Here is a 24719-nt window from a genome sequence, read left to right on the forward strand (position 1 = left end):
TCATCTCCATCACCGGTTTCTTTTGCTTGGATATCGATATCAAAGAGTGCTTCGGATAATTCTAATAGCTACTTTAGAGAACCGCCATAATTTGTTCTAGTTGCTGCTTCGTGGCCTCAAGTCTTTTGTTCATACCTAAAATATCATCTTCTTGTGGTTTCTGCTCCTGTTTTAACCCCTCAAACTCCATTGTCATCTCTGAAAATCAAGCTACATATATGGTTTAAAACAGGTTTCAGAAAGGAAGTTTGTGAAGAAGAGCTATGGTGGTGATGGCATCGACCAATGGCGGTGTTAGTGTTGACCGGTGGTGATGTTCTTTACCGATGTTAGTGGTAGGATCGATATAAAGGAAGATGTGGTGAGAATGAGGGAGACCATATGGGGAAGGGAAGAGGAAGGATAGATTGGGGGTGTAGATATTTATTTTTTTTTCTTTTTTTTTCAATCTAGAAATGATAAATAAACAAAATAAAATTGAAAAAGAAAATTTTAAGGACAAAATAGTCATTTTATGTCAACGGGACTAAGCATGCAAGAAAAAACAAAATTAGGAACCAATGGTGTAATTTACACGAGGGACCAATGGTGTAATTTACCCTAATAATAATAAAGTATTTAAAATGTAAAAAGCTATTATATATATTATTAATTATTAAAAACTTGGTGAACAGAAACCTTTGCCAATTCTTATTTTTGCCACATTTTTTTCATCATTTACTATTTTTACCACATTGATTGCTATACTCTTTGCTTCTTTTTACTTCGCCGTCACTTTCATTTTAAAAGGTCTTTTTTTACAGACCGCCTTAAAAAATTTGTGATCGTTATCTTCTATACCGCCTTAAGAATTTTGTGATCGTTATCTTCTACACAAAAATTTTGTGAGCGTTTTCTTGTATTTTGCATTTACGATTGCCGCCTTCAGTGCCGTCGTTCTCTAAATCTGGTGATCCCTTTCTCGCGATTATCTGTTCCTCTATTCTCATGCCTCTTACAAGAAGATTGCCAGACCTATAACACCATCGGTATACGTCCTCATCACCGGCTACAATGACGACAATACCATAGTGGACAGATGGTTCCATTCACCAGTTTGACTCCATCTACCTCTAACTTTTGTCGGTGTAGTGTTGGTGGTGTGTGATGGAGGTGGTTATCTCGGGTTCACTGTCGATTAAAGCTTCAATTGACGATGGTGGGGAAGAAGCCAACGAACCAGCATGCACCATCGATTCGGTTTTTGGGTTTTTATCATCACTGGGTTTGTCCTCTTTGAGTAGGGCTTCCATTTCCAACAAAGCACTGGTCAAAAGCCAAAACATTTCAGCTTGATTTTTTGTCGGCCGCTTCAAAGATCAAATAAAAGAAAGTTTTGCTTTAAACCCTACAAAAGAGTGTCCTTCTGAATGAATTTCATCCTAATTTCTTTTGTTTTTAGTTTTTTTGATGGATTTATCTCAACTTGCAGTTTGTTTCCGATTAAGGAGGAGCGAATGTGGGAGGAAGACCTTGAATCCTAATTTGATTACCTGATTTCAAATTCCTTCAATTTTCCACACACAACTTTCCACAAGAAAAATATGAGGTAATGTAATTGTTAATTCCTTACGAAGTTGAGCTTAATTACACATGGTTAAAATGCGACTCGCTTTTGTAGGTGTTATTGACAACTTTCATTTTTTTTCTATCTCAATTTTCGCTGCTGCTTAAAGTTTTTCTAAGAGTTTGGAACGAAAAGTTTTGGTGTTTATGGAGATATCATCGATATTCATTCTCTGAAAGTTTGATGTTTTCAGAGAGACCTTGGTTGTGTGGTCGGGCATTTTAATTTCTTTATTTCTTTGCTTTTTTTTAATTAACGACATTCCCTTTGTATAATACGATGATCCTTAACCCTCTACAAATTGTGGACCTTCGTTATCACAACTAGTGCAACTGTGTTCCCGATTCTAACACCATTTCAATGAAAAATAATAAATAGAACATCTTCAGGTTAAAGTTTCTTTTCTTTTTTTATTTGTTTCCATAAAGTAAATGGTTTACTTCTGTTGATTTTATCCATCAAGGTGTGGACACCAATTGTCTGTGAAAACTCCATCTTACTATATCTAATATCAAATGAGAAAAGTGATGCAAGAAAGGGTCCTAAATCTCGGTAGCTAAGTAATTTGTTGGATATTTTGGTATGAGTCTTGATACTTTAATGATGTTTCTTTTCTATCACAGTTGATTGCACTCTATTTGTAAGAAGTTTGGAGAACAAAACACGGAGAAGGAGCTATTCGAGATATGAAGACATTTCTACAAATTCAAGATGACATTTGGGGAACAGAACATATAGAATGAGGTTCACAAAATGCTTTCTTATGCGATCGAAATTTTTAAAGGGTACATTTGTCATTTTCCGAATGCTATCTCATTCTCCTTTATTTGTACATTCCATCAGATGAGTTTGAAGCTAAGGTGGGTTTTATTTATTTATTTATTTATTGAGCAGGAGTTTACAAGTTCCAAAAGTGAGGGCAGATCAACAAAGGTAACATTTTCATTTTGATTATACCTTTTATCAACCGCTTATTTATCTATTGTAATATGAAGTTATGATTTTATATTTACCTATTTAATTTTAGGAATCTTGTCCTTGACGATGATAGGTAAATCAGAAGAGGTTGAAAAGAAAGGCTTAAAATTCTTTAAGACTGGAATTATTATGTGAGTATATACCGTTCAATTTAGTATCACTTCTTACAATATAAATTTAAGTTTCTGCTTGAATGTTTAGAAGTTTGGATATATACGGTTGCAAAAAACAAAGGAAATTTCTTGAAAGTGTTTTAACTAAAATTTCTCCAATTATACATTTTTATGATACAAAAGGATATATGCATAGATGAGACTTAGTAATTCTGCTTTAATCATCGTGTACATCATAATTGGAATAAAAAATTAAAATAAATTTTCATAATAAGAAAAAAGGTTGAAAAATATGATTTACCATTCATTAATAGTAATTAAAACTATCAATTGTTTATTCATTTACTTTTATTTTATAAAAAAGTAGACTTTTTTTGATAAGCAGCTTGTGCAACCACAAACATGGTTATTGGTATTGTTGATGACATCCTACTTATAATAATCATGTTTGCTACCAAATTACCCCTATTATAAAATGTAAAATTAAATGAAAAAAATATTATAACAAAAGATGCATATGCTTGTATAATGACTACTCTTAACTGACTTCTCAAATAAAAGACAATAATGCCCTTATACCTTGGTAAAATACAATATAAAAGTCATACACTTAAGCTGTGGCACGTGTTTTGTTCACATTTTCACATTGTTACATACAAACAAGTACACACTTGTATTGACATTTTGACAAAAAACAACCATATAAATGGTAGTTAAAGAAACGGTGGGGTTTTTATATGTAATATCAATACCGCTGTTAATTTAACCAAATTACAAGATTCGGTAAATGTTTTGATATTATTGAGTTTGACTTTCTGTTGTTGATTTTGAATTTGTCATGGGAATGATGGTTATACCCCTGCCTTTTCATGTAGATTTTACAAAACTACAGTATCAAGAAAATTTTGGTGGGAGGAATAACAAATGTTGGTGTGAAGAATATAGAGGAGCTTCGATATTTGGTACTTTTGAACTTGTCAAAAAATAAACAACTCACAAATGCATCATTAAAATCAATTACTATTATTATTATCTCCTTAAAATTGATACAACAAACAGCTCACAGATTTGTGTTTTAAAAAAGCTGACAAGGTTATATGAAAGGGGATTTATAAAATATTTAAAGATAAGTGTAAATGTTTCAACACAAAATTATAAAATTTGTGGAAGTACATACCCTAAATCTGATTAATTTGTTTGAAACTTAACAGGTGTCAATTACTCCCAAATCTGTATCTCATATGATTTAGGCAAACATTTAAAAGGCTACATCTGAATGGATTATTGTTGCACTTCAAACCGATAAGTAAGGTACATCATACAACTTGAAAGAAGAAAAAATAAAGTGACACAGCGCCAACGGCGCGCATGATTCCCATCTAGTTTTAATTATACCTTGATTTTGAAAACTCAATCAACACTTAAAATATCTATACAACACTTTTTGATGACCCCCTTTACCATTCTCCAGCCACAAGTAAAAGGGTGTTTGGGATAACTTTTAAAATAATTTTTTGGACTTTAGGCTTTTTCAAAAAGATAAAAGTTTGAAAAGTTGTTTGACAATTATAAAAATCCTTTTAGAATGATTTTTTGGCAAGAAGAAGAAGTTATGGTTTTAAAAGTCACAATTTGTGACTTTTGGTGACTTTTGGCTTTTTAGCATTCGTTCATTCAAAAGCGAATTCAAACATATTTTAAAACCTACTTTTAGAAAAATATATAAGTCAAAAAGTCCTTTTTGTTGAAAAGGAATTTTTAAACTAAAAAGCAATCACAAACACCCCTTAAGTCCAATCAACATTCTAGGAAGCTTTATCATTCTCCAGCCACAAGTGGGTCCAATGTGCTCACTTTTCATAATCCCAATCAAAATCAACCTAATTTGAATCGCCATTGGTGAGCCGTCAATCCGCCATTGTTGATCGATACATGTGAAGACTTGAAGCTCAGGTTTTTCTTGATTGTTGAACTGCTAATTGCTTCTGATTTCTATTAGCAGCGAATCGACATTACTCAACTTTATTATTCGTTTGTAGCTATTAGGAATTTACTCTTAGTTTTTTCAGTACTGGTAGTCGTGCATGCTTTTAAATCGATCAATTTTGATGTTGTTAATTCGTTCCCAGTTTGTAGCTATTAGGGAGGAGGAAATCATTCCCTTCCAACCCACTGAATTCACTGCCACATCACTTTATCTCTTTTTTTTTTTTTTTTTTTTTTTCATCTTTCGCAACCCACAACACATAGAAACTCTATCTTTTTGAACTCACTCAACTCATTTAATTAAAAAATATACAAAACAATAAAGGTAAATCTTAATCAGCAATAGAGTTACCGCTGGTACCACTCCTACTTCAGCGGCTTGTTTAATTGGTTTCACCAGCCCACTTCATCACCTCTCTATACCTTCTCTCTCTCTCATTTTCTCTTGTACCATGTGTTTTAAAACATGTATCTTAGTTGTTTTGTATTTTTTAATTTAGTGGGTTGAGAAAGATAGGATTTCCGTGTGTTGTGAGTTGGGAAAGATGAAGAAAAACGAAAGAGATAAAGTGATGTGGCAGTGGGTTCAGTGAGTTAGGAGAGAATAACTTCCTCCTCCCTTAGGAACTGATTCTTAGTATTTTAAGGGGGTGTTTGGATAGGAAAAATAAGGTTGCTTATTGCTTAATCCCACCGCAATAAGCAAATTTAAGTTTTTGGGTAGAAGTTTTTAAAAATCAGCTTATTGCGGTAGGAATAAGACAAATAAACTGATTTTAATAAGCAAGGGGGAATGCTTATTATTTATTGGTCATTTTACTCATATAAGCTGTTTTGTTTGTCAAACACTTAAAAATGTTTATTGCTTTTTACTTATACTCACCACAATAAACGAATCCAAACACATTTTTAAAAAATGTTTATTCTCACCGCAATAAGCAAATAAGCAATAAGCTAATAAACTAAAAACTATTTATCCAAAGACCCCTAAATAAAAGTTATTTTATATGACATAATGAAATAAATTGAAGTCCCTAAATTCAATCACATTTAATCACACAATCGTTTTTCAACTCCGAATATAATAATGAAATAAGATCCATTGATAATAGTAACAATAGTTTGGATACAAAGCACAAAGTTTAAACTCAAACTTTTGTGAATAATAACAAAAATCTAGGAATTGAACATAAAGGTGACTAGATATTGATTGACCCTTGTTAGGCTGTATAATTCTAGTATATAATAAATAATGTTCCATACAGCACTAAACTAAACTCTTTAGTAGGTATTTAATTAATATGTAAACAAAAAGTTCTGCAGAAGTATACAATCTTTTTTTACACAACAATTTATATATATATCTAACTAGATTATAACCCGTAAAAACCACGGTCTACAAAGTAAAATAACATATAAAGTATAAAAATAGTAATCATGAATTATAGATTTGCATATTTTATTTTTATATAAAGTTTGATATATTAACCGTAATTGCATCATGATATTTTAAATTAATATTAATTGGTGTATATTAAAATAGAAAAGAAAATGAAAAAAAAAAAAGCAGAGACAATCTGAAATAACATTGTTTTATTTTAAACTAAATTAAAAATCATGTATTACACGGTTGAGAAATTAAAATAACGTAGATAATTATATATACAAACACAAAAACAAACATATAAAACACATATATACGGAACACACACATAAAACACACATAGAAATGATGATTCTTCCTTTTATTTAAGATAATATTGCAATAAATAATAATATACTTTGTAAAGTTAGTTTATAATAGCAACCAACTTTGTAGAAATAGGCCGTGATAGGGACTTGTTCTATTTTTTGTCAGTTTTGACAATTTGGTCATTTTTAACACGAATTGTTTACGATAAATAGCTACCAACCAACTTATAGAAATAAGTTATGATGAGAGTAAATATAACTAGAGAAATTAGATGTTCAGGAGCACATAAAAATAATAAATGTTCATAAAGTTATTTATTATAAAAAAAGATTAAAACGTATTAATTGAAAATCAAACACAAAAATAATATAAATAACTATTTCAGCATGATTAAGTCAGACATTAGTTATTAAATCTTCATTTTAAAAGAAGTATTCAACATCAATTATAAAGTTAAAACAATTCTAAGTACCAAAAAAATGAGAAAAAATGTTTATGGAAAGATGAACATTAATACTCAAAAACATGTACCGATTCAAAAACACTACAAAACCATACTGATAAAACTTATAATGAACTTAAATTATTCACAAAGAAACATAAGAAACTTTATAGTTTGGCATTTATATTTAATGTCGAATTTGAGATTCTTGAAACACTTAAGAGAGTACCTTGTAGAGTTTAGCATCTTTATAGTCAGCCTATATTTATTGCACAAAACATTCTTTTAATGTTTATATTTATAGAAAATGTTTTTTTTTTCAAAAATTTATTAATGTGAGTCAGAAATTTTTAAAGTAAAAAGTATTTATACATTTTGAAGATCATTTGTTGTAGGTAATACATAAATTCCATACTTTTAAACATTTTGGTCCTTAGCATATATTTATGTGCAATTCAAAGTCGATATTTTGATTTTTGTAATAGTTATAGAAAACCCGCAATTCTCACACAAAATAACATTTAACTTTTAACCCAAAAATAGCAAAATATTTTTATTTATTTGTGTATTATATCATGACGTACAACAAAAATTAAAACAATGTAACAGGAAGAAGTGAAAATATGATGTTATAATAAACCAGTCAATTAGAGTATGATGTTATTTTTTGAATTTAACTTTTTCAGAGAAAAAGACAAATGCAAAATAATGGCAAGTTACTTTGTATATTATAACATCCAATGTATAAGTACACTATGAAAGTCTAACAAGTTAATATTGTGTCATGGATGCTCATGTGTTGTAGTTCCTATGTATAATGCAGATTACCAATCAGTAGTCAATAGATTGAATAAAGTCTCAAACCACCCACTTCATGATCTTTGAATAGACAAAATCACAAACAAATGGACATAATTTCTAGCACATTCTAATATGCAAATACAAAATAACCAAATGTATAATATATAAATCACAGATTCGTGTTGGATTTATCAAAAAACACACATACCACATACACAAATACACATTAGAAGAGCAACATTTATAATTATATAGGGTCTAATACAACCATAATCAATGACATAGAACATCATTTCAATCAATCAAGAATATTTCGAAAAATGATAAGGCATATGCTAAAAATAAATTAGATTGATACACAAAACACATATAAAATATCCGAGATAATGCATGATTAAGCTAGGAGAGAACACAAATAGTATTTAACCAATCACACAACTGTCGAGACTTATAATTACTTACCCAAAAACATAAACCCAAAACAGAAAATTACTTTAAAATGTAACAATTGGTAAAAATAGGAACAATCGTACGATGCTATGTTTTGATTATTAAACAATATGAGTATTTTATCAAGAATGGTTGAAAGAATTTAACCTCTTTTATTTAGATAAGTTCTTGTGAAATATAAAACAAGTAACTAACGATAATTTCGTTATGATGTATGACTACGAACCGTCACCTGTTTGTGAAATTAGCATATAACATCATTTAAACGCAACAAACTTAATTTTTGTATCAACATGTCTCTAGTTGATAAGTAAGTTAGGTTCTATGTAAAACGTTTGCTTAATAGATGTGAAGGATCTAAATTTGACAAATATACGAACCAAAGTGACAAAACGTATTTAACGATATGGTTAACCGGTTAAATGTCACGAAATTATACATTGCTCAATTAATTTTTTATTTAAATAAATTAAAATATAAAATGAATTATTATAAGGTATAATTAAAATGTATTTAAGTGTTTTTGAATAAAAAGAATAAAACATAAACATTAAAGTTCAAATACACAAAAACTATATTGTTATTTTATACTAAGTATACATGTATGTATTTGTATATATGTATTATTATCTAGTGAATGACTAGTTATGAGTCATGAATTAAAGTGATTTCATGTAAGTTTTATGATGTCTAAATCAATTAAGATAAGAGAATTGGTGGAGATAAGTGCCAACTTAACTAATAAGTGCTTAATAACTTAAGACATTTTACTAAGAATGCTTATTAATCCCTCTTCTAATTTTCGAGATTAAGACCTTCCCTCTCCTTAACTAGAACTCCCAACTAACTAAATAACTAGTAATTAGTTAGTTAACTAACTCTATCTCTAAACAACCACCCAAGCAAGTGGCTAGACAAGATCACATCACTTAAACTCACATCCCATCACAAGCTAGTCTAGGTTTTGTCCCCTTATCCTCTTCCACTCTTTTCTCCTTCATAATCACGAAATTTCATCTTCATTTTACCCTCATTTGACCAGCAAATACTCCAGGGAATTTCTCTCAACCTTCATCTCATTTTCAAGCACAAGAACTTCCTTCCAAAGCCATAAAAACCATGAACTAAAGGGCTGCTGTCCCTTTTGTGTTTCAGCCACCATTTCACCCATCTACACCTTCCTTTTGCTTGATATTTTTACCACCAAATACCCCTGGAAGTTACTTGTTTTGATACTCAAAATTATTGATTCAAACAGTGAGTAAACTACCCTTTTTCTTGCTCTTTTGCTGTGAAATTTTTCGTGACAGCAACATAGCCCAAAGAATGGCTGTTTTGGAGCATCAAACCAACAACCAAAAGTTCATCTTCAACCTTCCATTCTTCAAGTATTCACATAAGGTGAGTTCATACCCCTTCATTTTCATGTTTTTTTCAAGTTTTAAGGGGGGGAATACAAGTTAGAACACTAAACATAACTTAAATTTAAATGACAGCTTTCTACAGAAAAGTTGAGTCCTGTTCACGGACTGTTTTGACCATCTTAAACTTAATATCTTTCAAAACTGTACAATATGCATATAGTTCAAGTTTATACCTTTCTAATGACTACTCGAACGCGTTCATACGATTTTTCTACAATTTATGGCGATTTTTATAAAACTGTCTGTCATTTCAGAAGTGATTTCGGACCAGTCTGTGAAGATATTCATTTTCACACTAGTTTGAGACCACTAAAAATCATAATAAAAATTAGGAACAAAGTAGACTCATTTTATAAACTCTCAGAGGTGACGGATTCAGTTTTTGACTTACGAGGATTTTTCTATGAGCTTTCTAAAAACAGGGACAGTAAAGGGTAAAACTGTCAAAAGTGGTTTATAGATTTATTAACACCTTCTAACATTTTTGAGCAATGTTTATACATTAAGGAAGTTAAAACACAATCATTTAAATATGTTTAATTACCATTTTTACAAAAGTGATAAGTACAAAAAGGTCTTTAGTATCAAACTTAAGGATTATTTCATGCAAAGTTTCTAATAAAAACGTAAGAATATGAACAACAATTACGAAACATACCAAATCATCTTTTAAAACTTATACATATATACAACCATATGCATATATAGGTTTTGTTTACAAACTTGTCTTCTACATCAAAAATTTCACTTTACTCGTTTTTATCAAATGAATCACTTGTGATTTATTACTACTATGTGAAAACTCTTGTCATACTTTGTGTGCATTAGACTTACGCAAAGTATATAATGATTTCAAAGTACCTTTCATTGTTAAGTCGTTTTATACATTCTAAAAACTTATGATTTATGCTTTGTCAAACATTGTGAAAAAGGATAAACTTTGCATACAAAAACTATCACTTTAATACAGGCTTAGTTGAGAATCCATGAGACGCGTATATCTTCAAACGTTACTTTTTTTTTTTATTAGAAAGTAATGCTGCAAGTCCTATCTATAACCAGAGTCTTCCGTTCGGAGAACGTGTCAAATGTGTATAGATCTATACGGGAAGTCATGATCCCGCGCCCTGACTGTTAGCTACAGTCCGTCCTTTGGGGTGACAGTTTGTCATAACGCTACGACGCCTGAAGAACGTCGCTACAGGCATATTATGTTTAGTATGGTTATAAAACTCACCGGATATACAATTAATACGGTATTATGCTTTTATGAACGAGTAGCTATTAAAACTATGCTACAACTTCTAAGCATGTCGGTTGCTTGCGATTTTCGGTCTTAGAGACTGCTAGTTATGCTAGGAAAATAAGGGTTTTTCCTGGATACAAACCAAACAACTAATAGGAAAATAAGGAATTTTCCTGGTGCAATTACTTACAACTTATAACACGAACATTCATATGCATTTCATACTTTTATAAGAAAATAAGGGTTTTTCTTGGAAAACACAATAGTTCGTATCTCAACCATTAGGGAAAATATGAGATTTTCTAGATCTAATACATTCATTGTCAACACAACGAATCATATCTCTTTACATTTGAAATACCGCGTTTTCTGGAAAACATACATGAACTTTCGAATGGCGTACATTTTCTCAAAACACTACTTATGAACTCACCAACTTAATTGTTGACACTTTTTCTTTGAAATAACTTGTATTCTCAGGGAACCGCTAAGCAGGTTTGGAGATAAACTTTTGGGGATTAACGTGCTGATGTTAATTACTTCTTTTGAAAGATGTTTATGTATTTATCTTTTCATCATGTAACGAATACAATTATGTAAACATTTTGAAAAACTTAATATATATGGTGGTGTGTACTTTCCTTTCTATGAACTGTTATGATACTGAATATGACATCATCCGCTCTCGAACGTTTCCGCCGTTCTGGTTTGGGGGTGTGACATAAAAAACCCCAAATAGCAACAAAATAGATGACTCAAGGGTTTATAAAATATATTTTAGGCGCCATATTACTATTCATGTAAATATATACATACACATTGACTGTTGTGTTTGAAAAATATCCAACATATTAAGAGTTTTGAGGTATAGTACCAAATCCTTTTCCAGCAACCAATAACACAACTAAAAGTCATAATAATTATATATTTAATTTTTAATTAGTGGTTTGGAAATCAATTAGATATACCAATCAAAGCATTTTGATAAAATAAATCAATTAAAGACCCAAACTGTAAATAGTGCTACTAAGAATTAAGCCTTGGTATGTGTTTTGAAAAAACACAATACACCATGCGCCTAAATCCAATTACCTTATAACAAACAAATGTTATACCTTTTCAACTGCTTTAAATACAATCAAATCCATAACATAGCCACTAGTCGATGTTTTTTCCACATCCTATAAACACACACACACACATACACACAAAAAACAGTTAAAAATCGAAGAAAACTTTCAAGCTCAAAATTTAGACACTACAAAGTTCATACATTATGCAAGGATCATGCCTTACAAATTTTTAAGCCAATATAGTTTCAGGATCATGCCTCACAAATTTGTACATATGTTGCTCACATTACCTCTTATTTTCTTGCAACACAACAGATTAAAACACAAGAGAATAAAAAAGCCGCCTCAACAAACAAATTGAACAAAGAAAAAGATCAATTGTATCTTCCAAATGCTTAAAAGAATTGACACTTTAATAGAAGAAAGAAGCTTCAAACCTTATGTTTAGCCAGAGATAGGTTCCAAAGTAAGTTGCAATGGTGTTCTGAGAGAGAGAGAGAGAGAGAGAGAGAGAGAGAGAGAGAGAGAGAGAGAGAGAGAGAGAGAGAGAGAGAGAGAGAGAGAAGGAAAGAGAGAGGGACAAGGAGAAAGAATTGGAGGGGTAATGGCAGTCGATTAAAGGGTTAGTAGTGGTGGTGATAGAGGTGACGAAAGTGATGGCAGGCGGCGACGTTCATAATGACGATTATCATCTAGGGTTTGTATATTGAGAAAGGAGGGTGTAGAAGATGAATCAAGGATGTGAAATTTTTATAAAGAATAAGTGATATACATGATTCAAATGAAATCCTGATTTTCAGGCTGATTTTTGGGAAGGAAGGCATGATTATAGATGAAGAAGTAGGCGGGAAATAAAATAAAAGGTTTAGTCTGAGATTGACACGTGGCATATAGCAAGTGTAGAAGGCTACCACGTGGAAGTGTAAAGAGTGTTTTATTAAGGATATGGATAGGGATGATCTATTTTGATATCATTATAGGCATGTACTATATTTTGTGTATGTTTTCTACCACAGTGCAACAGATTCGAGACCCAAACAGACACACACACATGCAGAGCATCTATTGCTCCAATTTTCTGATATTTTCTTAATTAGTATTGGTTATTCTCAGTTTATTTTTATCTTTAAACGTGTATTGTCTTAGGATGCTGAACTTTAAAAATAATCTATTGAAATGAAGAATTTAATGTATCGAAGGTCGTTGACACATGATAACATTGAAGCTTTAATTTGTACTAAAGATTGGTTGTTTGTCATTAAAAGTAATTGTGTTTTCTTGTGGACTTTTTTTATTTAACGATTAACTATTTTTAATTTTTATTTTATTGTTTTGTAGGTGATGAAGAGTATGTTTACAAGAATTTCCGGATGATATGGACTTAGATAGTAAATGTGAAACTAATCATTAGTTTGAAGACATTTACACCATTCTATATCGTTCCATGTTATTTTTTGTTGTGCTATTTCTGTTTGTCATAAAAAAATTCATGAATTTATGGATAACATTATGTAAATGATTATTTTTTGTTAGAGTAAATTACACGAATGGTCCCTATGGTTTAGGGTAATTTGTGCGTTTGGTCTGTAACTTATTTTTTTTAATCGGAAGGTCTCTACTGTTTGTTTTTAATATGCGATTGGTCCCTGTTTTATCTAAAAATACTATTTTGCCCTTGATTCTTTTTAATTTATTTAATTAAAGATACCCCTAATCTCACCCCCTTCGTCTTACCTTAACTACCCAATTTTTTCCTATTTATATAATAGTCTTTTTAATTAAGATAAGGACCAAACGTGTAATAAAAATAAACAGTAGGGACCAAACGGGTAACAAAAACAAATAGCAGGGACCTTCCGAATTAAAAAAATAAGTTAGGGACCAAACGCACAAATTACCCCAAACCATAGGGACCATTCGTGTAATTTACCCTTTTTGTTAATTTTGGGTTATGGTGTTTTATATTTGTTCATTTTTATCGCGTGTTCTGGATGAGAAAAAACATTTCGTATCGTATCGTGTTAGGCAAAAATATGAAACGATTGCCTGATTTGTTATCCCTAGAAAAGACGGATCCGACTGGAAACCCAACCTCCCCATCCGCTGCCAACCGACGCCGGAGGATAGGCAGCTCCGCTGCGCTGCTGCCAGCCACCACCCCTATGACTAAACCAACCACCTCTGCCGCCACACCTTCCACCGCCTCTCCCACTGTTTTGACCGGTGTTGTGATTGTAATTTCCCCAATTCGAATTTTGACTCCGATTGTTGTGGTTTGCATTGAGAACAGTGAGGAAGAAGAGTTGTCGGAATGAGACACATGAACCAATCCATTTTGAGTCTGCATTGAGAATAGTGGGGGATGTAGTGCATTTCTTGAAACGACAGAAAGGAAGTTCGATATCGAATAGTGGTGGCGTACTATGGGCCCAGAACAACATTGGGCTAACTACATACAGATGCATACATAAATAAATAATGTACAGTCTAACATTACCATCAAAAGCTGAGTAAACCTCAATTCATTTGAGAGATGTTATCGTTAATTATTGTATGATTTTATTTTAGATTATACTTTAATACATAGTTATAAAATTCATATTTTTCTAAATAACCATTTTCTCCTTTAATATTTTATGATTACAAGTTCAAATTGTTAATGTCAAGTTGATCTATAATTTACCTAACGTTTTGCTTATCAATGTGTTTTATATTTAAATGTTTATTCATCAATTAACACCATTGACCTAATCTTTCTATTATTACTTTTTACAGTTGTTGTCCAATATTAAGTGAGTATTCACAAAGTTTTCCTCATTTGTCACATTCATATATATAATACAATTAAAAGATGTTCGTATGCATAACACGTCATATTAATAGTGTAGCAGGTAATATATATTATAATTTATTTGCAAGGTCAAATATTTATTTGATCTCTAGTAGAAATTTAATTTAAGAATCTCTCAAAGTCAAATATCTTGTCTCTTTTCGGGATTGATTATCTGTTAAACAATTTATTATCAAGTTTTATTTATCTTGTCGACATATGTAACTATTTTTAGAAAACTATTTGAGGAAATCAAACGTCTCATTTTCTACATCTAATATTTTACTTAATAATTCATCATATTACATTCATAAGCATTCACTTGCTTTAAACTAAGAAACAAACGTTAACTTGCTTAAGTGATTTATAACACTCGGTCCGATTAGAATATGTCAACTGATTTAAATACACCAACTACCAATAAAATATAAGTTTCCCCATCGTGCTTTATAAAAGAAACGTTGGTATTGTCACAACTCTCTTCACATCTCCCTCCCCACAAAAAATGGCCCAAAGTCTCCACAAGCAAAAGTATACCATTCTCACTCTTTTCCTATTCTTATTTCTCCTACATGGAGAATCCCAAAAATTTTCAAGAAACTTGTCATCAAAAACACTTGGTTTCAAGAAACAAAAAATAAGCCACCTCCATTTTTACTTCCATGACATAGTAAGTGGTGACCAAGCCACCGCATTCAGGGTAGCCCAGTCCACCATAACCAACACCTCCTCCACCGGGTTTGGTTTCATGGCGATGATGGACAACCCTTTGACGGTGGGTCCAGAACGAACATCCAAGATGGTGGGAAGAGCTCAAGGGTTCTATGCATCTGCTGACTTGAGAGAAAGCGCGTTGTTAATGGTTATGAATTATGTTTTTTCGGAAGGAAAGTATAATGGTAGCACTTTGAGTATATTAGGGAGGAATGCGGTGTTCACAACTGTGAGAGAGATGCCGATTGTTGGAGGCAGTGGAATTTTCCGATTTGCACGTGGGTATGTTCTTGCAAAGACTCAATTTTTCAATATCACTAATGGTGATACGGTTGTTGAGTATGATGTTTATGTACAACACTATTGATCATCTATGTTATTGTCGAGTGCATTAAAAGGATTCCCGAAATTAACTTCTATTTATTATTTATATGATTGTATTTTACGTTTACACTTTGCAATTAAGAGAGACTAAGCTTCTTGCTATATATTCATATTATGTGTATTTTTTTGATAACTTGATGAAGTAAAACTTGAGAATTAACATGATTTATGAAAAACAAAAACAAATGTAAATAGTATCTGTTATATAATGTATTATTTATTAAGCTATCAATTGAGATTTATCAAGTTTGTGTTTTTTGACACTTGAATCTCATCGACCGAATTCCGTCAAAAAATATTATATGAGAAAGAACAAGTGGATAAAATTTTGTACCGGATTTAGGACGGGATTTAACCGACAAATTATACTGACAAAAACGGATTAGTTTTTGTGAATTTTTTTTAATAGATTTCCAACGGAATTCTTTTGTTACAGATTTTGTGATATTCCTACAGATTTTCTCTGTATCTGGTTTTTGATTTCTGACGGGATTGTTTGCGATGGATTTCAATGGAATTTGTTAGTTGCAAATTGCAAACATTTATTTTGATAACTTTTGAGATACTTCCTACGGATTTGATTTGTGACTAATTTCTATCGGTAAATGCAGTTCAAAAATAAGTAAACAAAAAACATTAAAATCATTTTTTTCTGTATAAAATGCACAAAAAAATCCAATATAAATAAGAATCAAATTCAGTTTTACAATTTCAACCACAAATTAGAATACGCTTAAATAAAAAGAAAGTCGACTAACTATTCCACAGACATAATAAACAATATTTTTAGGAAAGTGTCTAATACAACAAACACAAAAATAACATGAGTTAGGTTGGCTGCCGGATGAGTTATCGAATCGCCTTAGATTGTTCGATCAATGAACATCTTGACCCAATCTTCACTAAAGACAAAAACAAAATGCAATAAAAAAGGAAAGGAAAAGAAAAAAAAATATGATTATCCATCGTAAAATAGCTTGTAAAGGAAGATTCAGAAATATGGACGAGCATCGGGATCTGGTATCCTCTATTGGAACCAAACACACTTTGGAACTCTCGGTTTCAAAACCAGAACCGATATATTTGATTTTGGTTCTTTTTTTTTTGAACGGCAAGATGATATTAAAAGAACAAACTAGCCAAAGGCTAGGAGGTACAAACCGGAAACGAAACAAAAAACAAATTAACTGAACATTAGACTAAAGCCTAGAGTAGCATTCACGAATGGAATCATTACACCATTCATCCCATCTAAAAGCTCCACCCTTTGACTTCCTCGCATTGATCCATAAGAAAGACAACGATTGTACCTCGTAAGCCAGCACCAAATGGGATTTGACATTCGAGGAGTGAGCATTCATGTTTTGAAAATCCCAAACCACCCATATAAATACTAGCATAATGGCTTCGTGAATGGTTGATAGCCTTTTATGCCCACCCAACATCATTTTACAGTTTAGTAGGTCCAGAACCAAGGGAAAAGAATAGTCTACTAAGCGCCACCAACTAGAAACTCTTTGCCAGACTACCTTTGTTTTTTCACATTCAACAAAAATATGATTCTCAGTTTCTGGAGCACCACCACATATCATGCATAGATTAGATATTCCAATGCCAAGTCTAGATAAGTTAGCCATTGATGGAGATCTACCATGGTTACTTCTCCATGCTAGAATGTTTAGTTTCCCGGGGACTAATGGGTTCCATTTCCAACTACCATCTGACTGGGGGAGAATGGATATATCGATGTGGTTCCTCAAAAATGATACTAAGGGCTTGTTTGTTTTTTGGCAAAAAGACTTTTTGAGCACTTATATTGTAGGCGGCAAGACATTTAGCTAAACGACTGTTTGTTTTCTGGAAGACAAAATAACTCAAAAAGACTTTTTCATCTTTTTTCTGGAAAGACCTCAAAACATCGCTTCTCCTTGTAGAATACATTTCTAAGCTACCTTCTCATCGCCTCCATCCACTCGTTCCCTTTCACAATTGCATCTCCCAATGGCAATCTCTCCACCGCAGCCATCCTTCCGGCGAATGTCGGTCCTTGTTCTACCTCCATCGCTCCATGTCGTCGTCACCTCCGCCACCGCCCGATCAGATAGTTGTTCTGTTTCTTTTCATTCTCCTCTCTCGTTTCTCCCTTCTTCTCCCCCTCTCAACCTGTATAATTAGTTTAAACTCCATTAATGGTGAGTTCTCGTCTACCATTTTCTCAATTAAAAACCTCAATGTTGTTGATTTCTCAAATAACTTCCTATTTATCTCTTTGATTTTGTTTTGTTTAAGATGTAAATTTCCTGTTTCCTGCTCTTATTTGAACAAGTACCTGAAACACTCAACAACATTGAGGTTTTTAATTGAGAAAATGGTAGACGGGAACTCACCATTAATGGAGTTTAAACTAATTATACAGGTTGAGAGGGAGAGAAGAAGAGAGAAACGAGAGAGGAGAACGAAAAGAAACAGAATAGCTATTTGATCGGGCAGTGGCGGAGGTGACGAAGACATGGAGTGATGGAGGCAGAGCAAGGACCGATGTTCGCCGGAAGGATGGCTGCGGTGGAGAGATCGCCATTGGGAGATGCAATTGTGAAAGGGAACGAGCGAATGGAGGCGATGAGAAGGTAGCTTAGAAATGTATTCTACAAGGAGAAGCCGTGTTTTGAGGTCTTTCCGGAAAAGAGATGAAAAGGTATTTTGAGTTATTTTGTCTTCCAGAAAACAAACAGTCTTTTAGCCAAATGTGTACTCGCCCGCAGATATATAAGTGCTCAAAAAGTCTTTTTGCCAAAAAAACAAACAAGCCCAAAGTGGAGGACTTCCATTTTGATAGCTTAGCACAAAAATTTTCTACTAAAGGATTCCAATTGACATCTCTTGCCATGGATGCCCCTACTGGGAGACCAAGATAGGTAGAAGGAAGGGAACCTATGGAGTAGTTAAACACTAGTCAACCAACTCCAATTCATAGTTTTTGACACTAAAGCCAAAAAGTTTACTTTTGGACATGTTTATTTTAAGACCCGAAGCCAGCTCGAAACATCGCAAGATACGTATGAGATTTTTAGAAATTTCAATTTACCATGAACTTAGGAAAATTGCGTCGCCTGCGTACCGGAGATGAGATATGCTCGGTCCTTGATGTGGAAGCTCTATTCCTTCAAAAATGCCCTTTTTTTTGGCCTCTTCTAGAGCAATATGTAGCCCTTCAGCTGCAATGATAAAAAGAAAGGGGGACAGGGGGTCACCCTGCCTAATCCCACGTTCCATGCAAAATTCTGAGGTAGCAGCTCCATTAATTAGGACCGAGATCACAGTTGAGGAAAAACAATCGTGAATCCATGATCGCCATTTACCACCAAGATTCATTTGTTGTAGGATCCAGTCAAGATACTCCCAACTAAGACTATCAAAAGCCTTTCAAAGTTGAATTTAAAAATGAAATCCTTTTTTTACTCTTCTTAATTTATCCATGAGATCACTTCGTTTAGGCCATCCACAATGGGACTTGTATAAGGGATTAATGGAGTAAATATGAATATAATATAGATGAGAGAGAGTGTGGAGTTGAATGGTCATTGAACGGTGGAATGAAGTTGTAATTGAATATTTATTAATTTTTTAAGAATTAAAGTGAATGTATATGTTCTCTTTCCTAGTTGGCAATCCATACAACTCTCCATGAGTTTAATCCATTGAAGATGACCTTACGATGAGTGGGTCGTCAAGGATATTGCAGTTTTTAATGAAAGCTGTTTGGGACAGACTCACCAACAGATGTACTACTTTTTTTTAACCTTTCTACAAGAATCTTTGCTATGGTTTTGTACAAGCACCTGACTAAGCTGATGGGTCGATAATCGTTGTTGGTATTAGGATCGTGTATTTTAGGAACAAGAGTAATAAACGATGAATTACAACCTTATCAATACACCCAGACACTTCAAAGTATTTTATAGCAAAATAAAAATCACTGCCGACAAGGTCCCCATATTTCTTAAGAAAAGCAAAAGAAAACCCATCCGGGGCGGGAGCCTTTTTATTTCATCGAGAGAGAACGGTTGCTCAAGAAACGATTCCATATGAGGAGGTAGTTTTTTAAACTTAGGACTAATAAATTTTGGTCTCGATTCCATTGGTTCTAAATATCTCTCCGAAAAATGCTTTACTACTACTTGTTTTATCGTTTCTGGATCATTTATCCAAAATCAGTTAGCCTTGAGTCCATTTATCCTCTGCGACTTAAGATGTTTATTGATCGTTCCATTTCGTCTCCTTCCGGTGCCCATTTGACTCTAGCCTTTTGTTTGAGGTCTACGATTTTGTTGGATTCCATATGAACAATTTTTTTGATGTGCTTTTTGCCTTTTCTTCAACAATTAATCATCAAGTGGACACAACCCTCCTTGTAGATCAATAGATTCAATAAGTTTGGTGAGCTCGGCTACCTCTTTCTGGTTCATCTCCACAACTTCCTTGCGCCATCTCTTAATGTGTTCCTTCAAATTTTTTAACAATATTAATCAGTCGACCGATGTCAAAATGAAAAAAAAAAAATTACTAATTTAACAATAGATAAAATGCAGTTTTTAATACTGTATGCTTTCTACCTTTATTTACCATCTATTTTCATTTGGTCGGGATGTTTATATAATATGCTAAAGTTATTTGTTTACGCAAGATAATTCATTGCTTGGATGTCTAAGTTTTAAACATTGCATTGTACTCTTACATGATCTGATTAAGAAAATATACATGTGTTATGGTGTATCTCCAAAATATCATCCTTGGCTTCTCTAAAATTTGAGGTGTGTTTATGTAGGTTGGGTTGAAGTGATGATAGTGGGGCATCAACATAAATTATCCCAAATTCCATTATGCCTCTATTAATACTTCAAGTTTTAGCGTTGGGTTTATATGTCTTGGGACAACACAGGTGGTAGAATCTTCTTCGGTGAATGTACTAAAGGGATCAACAGATCTGTACGCAGCTTAGTTATTAACTTTAACTTTTGATGTTACATATTTGAGCACATTAAGATCACGGTTGGATTTTCCTTGGGGAACTTAATGGCATATCAAATATATAGAGGTAAAAGCGTGATTGAAGGACGTTGTAACAAAGTTGGTTTTTGAGACGTAAAAAGATAATTTCTGATGTCGTGTTAAAGCGCGCGATTATTTCAGATAAAAAATGTCGATTCCTGATGTGATGGTAATGGATCTTAAAGGGGTTGCTATACTTAATATTGGGAATGTTGGTATGATAGTATACAAACATGAGTTATGCATTGTGTTGCTTGCCTTTCTCCGGTCCATGTAGAAAATGGACATAATAGTATATTCTAAATTTGCTATATTTCAATGTCCACTCCAACATCATGTAGTAACACTTTACTTTACTAATAAAGAAGAAAACAAAAAAACGTAAAAACCAATACGTTTCCTGTTTACCAAAGTTTCCAACATGTATCTAAACCCCACAACGCGAGGAATCTTTCCCTAGTTATGACTTAATTTTGATTAGTAATTTGTAACAATTATGAATAAAAATATATCAATTTGGCCGGAAAACTTTTATAAATATGAACTTCCGTATGTTTATCTCAATATAAGGAGAAAAGGAAAAATAAAAACACTAATAGTATAAAAGAACATTAGTTATTATTATTGTAAAATGAACAATAACAAAATAACATTTTGGTTTGGTTATTAATTTACATTACCTACTTATAGTAAAGGATATCAACAGATGAAAAATGACACATTAATTAGCATTTCTAAAATAAAATACACTAGGCTGCCGTTCGACCAGGCCTCGAGTATATTTGGCCGGCAACTTATTAACAAAAGAAAATGAATAATAAACGAAATATAGTATTTGGTTTCTGACGAAATTTCTCAAACACTAACCCGTTTTCTTGTCTTTATTAATATGAACCACAACACACCTCTAACTTTCACTCTACCATGGCTCAAATGCTTCCAAAACATAAGTATACCATTCTTACCCTACTCATATTTTCGCTTCTCCTTCATGGAAAATCCCATAAATTTTCAAGAACATTGTCATCAAAATCACTTGGTTTCAAGAAACAGAAACTAAGCCACCTTCACTTCTACTTCCATGACACCGTAAGTGGAGACCACCCCACTGCTGTTCCAGTGGCGGAGGCTGCCATGAGCAACACATCCCCCACCAAGTTTGGGAAAACGCTCATGTTTGACAACCCATTGACAGTGGATCCTGAACCCAGCTCCAAGATTGTGGGAAGAGCCCAAGGAATGCATGCATCTGTTGATTCAAATGAATTTGGTTTACTGATGATCTTGAATTATGTTTTCACTGAAGGAAAGTACAATGGTAGCACTTTGAGTATGATAGGGAGGAATCCGGTGAAGTCGCCTGTTAGAGAAATGCCAATCGTTGGAGGCACTGGACTTTTTCGCTTTGCAAGTGGTTATGCACTTGCAAAGACTCATTTTTTTAATACGAGCAGTGGTGACGCTATTGTCAAATATAATGTTTATGTCTTTCATTATTGATCACCATCTTCAAATGATCGAATCAAGGTTTCACAAGCTTAAATTTCCGGAGTATTTTGTTTTTGAATTGTTGATGGTTTATTGATTTAAATGAAAACTAATTGTTTATTATGTTTAATGAAAAATATGGTTCCTTTTTGTTACCTTTTGTTAGTGATTTGTTATCATCAATGTTATTTAAGTGTAATAGAGATTACTTTGTTGACTAAAAATGATCTTGATAAATATTAAACAAGTAAGGAATATGTGAAGTACACACTTGTTTAAGTTTGATCAAGTATTAAAATATACTGTCATTTAGGGGCGAACGAACGGGGGTCCGGGGGTAGCGCCCCTGGGAGTGGGGTCCAAGGGGCGGCAACCCCTGGCGGGGTCCAAGGGGCAGAGCCCTTGGCTGGGGTCGAGCTAGAAATTTTTGAATATTTGACCCGGCTTTGACTTTGAATTAATCTTTATACAAAACCCGGATTTATGACAGTTTTTACTGTTGAGAAAAACTGTTATATGACAGTTTTGATAGTTTTTCAGATAAGAAAGGTTTATAACCAATTTTAGTCATTTTTCTGGTACTCACGAAATTACACCATCTCACTCTCTTTCTCTTCTCTCTAATTTTATCTGAGTCTTATCCAATTGAGGATTTGGGAGTACCACCTAAATACTTCGATTTGAAAGTGATTATCATGATTCTCATATTTCTAAGTACCACTAAACCATATTTCTAACACCTTTTATAAATTCTTAGCGACAATGTGTTTTTGTTTCATTCCATAATATAATGAACGCACTCAATTTTTCTTAGGTAAATTTCGATAACCCTTTTCTTTATAAAAATACTAGTTTATAACACATGAGAATCATAGTTATAAAATTAATTAAACTTTCATATTAAAAAGTTAAAAATTATTAATCATTTATTTTAAAAAAGTATTAGTTATTTCTTTTAGTTATATAAAATTATAATTGCTGATTTAAATTAATAAATGAAGTTATATCACCTTATAATCTGTATTAATTTTATTTTATTTTTTAATCGAATGTTATTAATTTAATATAATTAGAGTGAGAAAATTTGAAATAGAGAATCAATTATTAATTTAATATAATTAAAGTGAGATATTTTTAAATTTAAAATTTCAAATGGATAATTAATAGGTTGACAAGTAACATCATATGTGATATAATATTAATGAGAAATTGTAATAGTATTACACTTATTCTTTTATTAAAATAGAAAATATTCTTGAGTTTAGTTAAATTATAATTACCAAAAAATATGTGTCTAGTATATTAGGTTTGTTAGAAAGATGTCATAATTAAACCTATGGATCGAGAGGGGATCGGTTTAGGCCAAGCTTTTGTATGAGAAATTAAATATCTTTCTACTTTTGTTCCTAAAAATCCTCCTACGTACTCAATTAAATGATAACATGTGTTATTTTAGTATGCTAAAATATCATTAAATGAACATTAAATATAATATATGCCATCATTTAATTAGGTAGAAAGATTTGTAGGAACAAAAAGTAGAAAGATTTTTAATTTCTCTTTTTGTATTGTATATGGGCTTGAATCAATAGTCTATTCTTATTTTTGGAATGAGTTTTTTTTTTTTTTTTTTTTTTTTTTTTTTTTTTTTTGGAATGGCAACATTTTTTTCAACCATTGCACAGAATGAGACTACACTGGGCAAAACAAAACCAAAATACATAATATTGAAGAGAAGACAAAACCAATTAATCCACCTACAATTCCCAAAATGCCTTCTAAACTTGACCAAAGTAAAAACTAAAGAGATCACATCGTCTACCATTTCGGTCGAGTAAGTACATTTTTTGTTGAACAATTTATGATTAGGGTTTGACACTATTAGAAAAAGTTTAGTATTTATAACCGGTGTTTCCGTTGGTATACAACTTGTAAATTATTTTACCAAAAACATTGCAAAAAAAGTTATTGAGAAACTATTTTCAACAAAATTAGTGAGAAATGTAAGATAAAATATTAGGCTAATGTTAACTTGAGTAGTTAATTAGTAATATGGAGTAGTAACCATTTATCGGGAAACTATTTTCAACAAATAAACATATACTAATTAAAAAGTCAAATAAACATATTAGACTAATGTATTGTATATATTTATTTGATTTTTTTAAATAGTAAAATGATTACTTATGTTTATAAATATGTTTTTTTTATCTAATGTTAGAAAAATATAAAAAATTAAAATATAAATGATATGAAGTAGTAACCATTTTTCTCCTCCATATCATAATAACCGTTCGAAATCAACCATTTTTAAGAAATATATCATAAAATTCACTTGGTTTCAAGGAAGAGAAGCCAACCCAGCTTCACTTCTACTTCCATAACATAGTAAGTGGTCTTCATCCTATTACTATGAAAGTTCCCCTGTAAACACAACAAATG

General features: G+C 32.2%; 1 long non-coding RNA gene and 2 pseudogenes across 6 annotated transcripts in view; all 3 read left to right on the forward strand.

Annotated features, from left to right (window-relative positions):
* Positions 1-11385, forward strand: part of LOC145035852 (uncharacterized) — a 285983-nt gene extending 274598 nt beyond the window's left edge. The window contains exons 1-8 of one of the 6 annotated variants that reach the window (XR_013678389.1): positions 1377-1588; positions 2230-2391; positions 2501-2539; positions 2634-2715; positions 3573-3659; positions 3909-4008; positions 9380-9470; positions 11220-11385. This is a non-coding gene — a long non-coding RNA (uncharacterized LOC145035852). Of the gene's footprint in view, positions 1-1374; positions 1589-2229; positions 2392-2500; positions 2540-2633; positions 2716-3572; positions 3660-3908; positions 9471-11219 lie in introns of those variants that run through there. The other 5 variants (XR_013678385.1, XR_013678384.1, XR_013678388.1 and 2 more) reach the window with 5 other exon arrangements.
* Positions 11386-15105: 3720 nt separating this feature from the next.
* LOC145035846 (dirigent protein 21 pseudogene) lies at positions 15106-15765 on the forward strand (annotated as a pseudogene).
* A 5948-nt stretch (positions 15766-21713) lies between these two features.
* Positions 21714-22289, forward strand: LOC144998103 (dirigent protein 21 pseudogene; annotated as a pseudogene).
* The last annotated feature ends 2430 nt before the right edge of the window (positions 22290-24719 follow it).

Source organism: Lactuca saligna, chromosome 1 (genome assembly GCF_052625555.1).
Source record: "Lactuca saligna cultivar CGN05327 chromosome 1, ASM5262555v1, whole genome shotgun sequence".
Classification (NCBI taxonomy): Eukaryota; Viridiplantae; Streptophyta; class Magnoliopsida; order Asterales; family Asteraceae; genus Lactuca; species Lactuca saligna.